Here is a 5012-nt window from a genome sequence, read left to right as displayed (position 1 = left end):
ATATAATTATAATTATAATATCAATATCATTTCATTTCAATAAGTAAAAATATATATTTAATACATTAATTTAATTTAATTTAATTTAAGCTGATTAATATATTTATAAAATTTAATTTAATTCAGTTTCAATTTTAAAAAGACAAATTATATATTATATATATTTCAATATTATATTTATGTAATTACTAAGAAATCTTAATGAGAAGAAATTCACTTATTGCATTTAAAATAAATAGTTAAGAAAGTTTTTTTTTAATTGTTTAACTTTTAATTTAAGATATTCCTAAATATAAACATTTTTATTTCTGTAATTATTATAATAACAGTAATATAATAATAGAAATTACATAAATACAAAAAACAACGATTAAAAAATGAATTAAAACTTATTAATGTTGAAATTGTGAGACAAAATAAATTAATTATTCTTAAAATATTTTTAATCTTAAAAATAAATCTTGTATTATTTATATTGTATATAAAATTAAAAATAAACACAAAATCGTTCTATGCATACATTAGCATAATTGATCAAAAATGAAAATGTCTTAATATAGAATAAATTATTGTTAACTAATACGAACTATTTTTATTTTTTCTTACTTAATAATTAATAAGGCTAAATATCTATATAGAAACAAAAATTTTTGATCTTTAATTTTGAGATTGGTGTAATATAAATGAAAAGTTTAATGTTTATTCGTAATCGATGAGACAATGTATTAATATATTAATATAGATATTTATATATATTTTATTTATTTTTATAATATTAATATTTATTATAATATATATAATATTAATATATATTATTTTTTATATTAATATTTTATTTATATTATTTTATTCTTTAACTTTTTTTATTTTTTTTTATATTTTTTAATATTTGATTTCTGCTATTTCTTATATTTTTTTTTAATTCTATTTATATTATATTATAAATTTTATTTCATTGGTACAAATAATTACACATAATTTAATATTAATACTATTAATTTAAATTCTAATTTAACTTATAAGTTTTTTTAAAATAATTAATGATACATTTTATTTTACATTAAATATATTTGCTCATATATTACATAAAAAATGTTTATTAATAATAAATATATAAATCCTTCTTAAAATTAATAATTATTTTACAATTTATTAATGTGCAATTCATATTAAATTAATTTTTTTCATTGAATCAATCTTTTTTATGTAATTATTTAGATTTTAAATATATTAAAATATGTTCTTTTAGAAATTATTACATATAAATATTTTTCTTTTTTATATATAAGTTCGAATAGATTATATAATTTTACATAATGTATTTTTATTATTATTAATTATAATTGTGATATGATAATTATTATGTGATTAATACTGAATACTTGAATAAAACAAACTATACAAATATATTGTTATGAATATTGATAGTTGAATAGTGTAGAGCATTATGAATCGCGCCGGTAAATATCAATTGTTATTGATATCGAAAATATGAAACAAAGTCGTTTTTCAGACACGGAGTAGAACGGATATACCCTTCTTTGTTCTCTGTGTAAAAATTGAATTGCTATATAAAATATAAATATTTGTATATAAATAAATAAAATGAAGGACCGAACGCAATACTAATGTCAAAAATGGAATTCCGAAGAACATTTTTTTAAAGAAAAAAAAGATACAAACTTTCTTTTTTTGAAATTAGTTGAATTTTCGAAACTTCATTGGGTCTATCGTCCATTATTAGTCAGATTATCTTGTCTTGAAGAACATCTTCAGAAATTTAGCAGATCACTATCTTCAATAAATAATAATAGAACAGCGAGAACGGACAGGATAAGTGGCCACTCTGTAAATACTCTAAATATTCATTCAAATATTAATGTAAATAATGAAATTTTTGTGACTGAGTTTAAATAAATAATTACTAACTCCATTTTTAGATTTTTCTTTATCTGCATATCATTTGGATATATTGCACATTTTGACTTCTGAAAAAGAGAAATTTTGTTTTATAATTTTATAATTTGAAATGGTAATTTGAAATAGAACGCGAACAAATGCTTAAAAAGACGACCAAAACTTTGATTACTTGATTAAAAGGATCGGTACTGAATGTGTTGACTTCTTTGATTATTTTTCAAATTATTCAAAATTGAATTCAACTATATAGTTTCATTTCGATTTGAAAAATCTTTTAAATTTAAATTATGTTTTGTTTCAAAATTGACAGCAGAAAAAGATACGTCTGTTCTGTTTTGTATTTAGAAAACGACTTCATTTAATCGATATCTTCGATTAATGACAATCGATATTATTATTTTCTGTTCTGTTTCTGTATTGCAGTTCATGTTAGTCGTAATGTTCTTCATTATGACATTTATTATAAATTTTATGTAACTTGGTTTTGATTACATTTTATCAAATTTTTTTTATTATATTTATAATAAAATATCAAATAAGATATTTAAAAAATTAGAAAATTGATTTTATTGTTTTGTTATATGCATTATAAATTAAAATGTAAGATATTTTAAATGTAAATCAATCAATACTAATATCTAGTTAAATTTTTCATTTTTTCAAGATATTATTAGTAATACATATACATATTTATATATAATTAAATCATTGATAATTAAATTTTTAATTTTCATAAATCTTAATTTATTAGATTATATAATCTTATTTCATTTATCTAATTAAGACGCTTTTAAATAATATATAATTATATATAAATATATGTACATATATAAAGATATTTATATGAATATCTATATTATATTGAATAATGAAATAAAATAAGAAGAATCAATTCATATATCATCTTTATGATACATATTTATTTTTCACATATAATATTTTCAGAATTATTTATTTTATAATTATTGATTCTCAAAGTAAAATGAATGCTATTAAAAGTTGAAAATTATTGTATTATTTTGAGTTAAAAAATATCTATATTTAAAAAATGAAATATTTATTTTATATATCTTCTAAATGAAAGTAAAATAATATTAATACTTCATAATTTTAATTATAATTACAATTATATTATTATTCACAATTTAATAATATTTAATTTATATTAACATTTAAATTTTTCATATATAACATTTACTGAAAAGTGTTTTGTTTTGTTTTTATAAATTTTTATATTTTATAATAATTTAAATTTTGAAATAAAATTTAAGAAACATTATCTTAACTCTAAATTTTTTAGAAGTTTTGATCTATTTAAAATGAAGTTTTAATATTTTAATTTATACATATAATAATACAAATTATTTATATATTAAAAAGAGATATTTCAAAAAATTTATATAAGTTATACTCTATAAGTTTGTAATTTGAATTTGCGATAAAATGTCAAAATAAATCTAAATTTTGTTTCTAACTAATATTTCTAAACTATATATTTATATAACTATATAACTATATAACTAAATATTTCTCGAAACATAATAATACAAATTATTTATATATTAAAAAGAGATAATTCAAAAAATTTATCTCTATAAGTTTGTAATTTGAATTTGCGATAAAATATCAAAATAAATCTAAATTTTGTTTCTCGAAACTAATATATACATATAGATTTTATATATTATTATATTATTAAAAAATATTCTTTTATATAATCATCAACTCAATTGTTTTTTCAATTAAATTATTTTTTAGCAATTATCTTTTGATAAATGGAATGAATAAAAATAAAAAATAAATGCAACAAGATAATAGATATATAAATAACATCTAATATTTATTTCTTATCTCTCTAAACTTTATTGTTTATAAGATATAATTAATTAATGAAAATATAACATTTAACATTTTAATATTATTTCTATAATATTTATTAATTATTGTTTTGTTATAAGAATTATAACAATCATAATCATTATAAGAATCATAAATAGGTTAGAAATTGTATTAGATTAATAATTTTGGATTAACATTTTGAATAGTATGTACATTTCCTAGGTATACACATTAGATGAAAAAATTCTAAAAAAAATATAAATATGCATTTTAAAATGAAATCGTATATAAAAATAGATAAAAATAAAATAAAAATAATTTTGAATTTAAAATAAAATTAAAATTAAAACAGAAAGATATAAATATATTTAAAATACAAGGTATAGAAGCTCTTGAATTTTAGAGGTTAGAAAGAATAATATGATATGAAGTTATATAAAAAAATTTTATATTATTAAAAACTTATAAAAAAATTTAAAATGTGAGTACATGGAATATTAGATTTTATTTAGTTTTAAAAAATTTATATAATATGAATATAAATAGTAATCCACATTCGGAGATTTTGAAAGAATTGTTTTCAAACTACTTCTAATTAGTTTTTATGGTAATCTTTTTTAATTTGTATACATTCATTTAGTCTTGTTTTCTATGATTTTTTTTTTTGAATTATATTTTAATATTACTATATTATATTATTTTACAGTATATAATATAACAAATATAACAAATATACCATATAACAAATAAAAGTTGTCAATCAAAATTTATGATTATTCAATAACATGCAATGATAATAAACATTTAAAAAATTTTTTCTTTTTTTGAAATTTATATTTTTATAAAAGCATGTGCTTTTTTCAATAAATATATTATTAAAATATTATGTTTTGTATTTAATTTTATTATATTATACTAAAGATAATATATAAAATAATTTTTTCAAGCAATATTTTATATTTACATTTACAGTGCTCAAAAATAAAGATTAAAAAATAAAAATTTTTATGAAAAATTTACTTTATTTATTGTATTTAAATTTATTTAAACATTACAAAATAAAGAAATATGTTTATTTTCTAAATATTATAAAATAAAATAAAAAAAATATGTATTTTAAATTTGTGATATTTGAATATATAAAATTACTAAATAATGTTATAATAACGAATATTTTATAGGGATATTTTATTCATTCTTAAAATGAATAAAATTGAGAATTAAAAAAAGCAAAAATAAATACAATAAACAAG

This window comes from Apis dorsata, unplaced genomic scaffold (genome assembly GCF_000469605.1).
Source record: "Apis dorsata unplaced genomic scaffold, Apis dorsata 1.3 scaffold_1047, whole genome shotgun sequence".
NCBI classification, from domain to species: Eukaryota; Metazoa; Arthropoda; class Insecta; order Hymenoptera; family Apidae; genus Apis; species Apis dorsata.
This window is presented reverse-complemented; position numbering follows the sequence as displayed.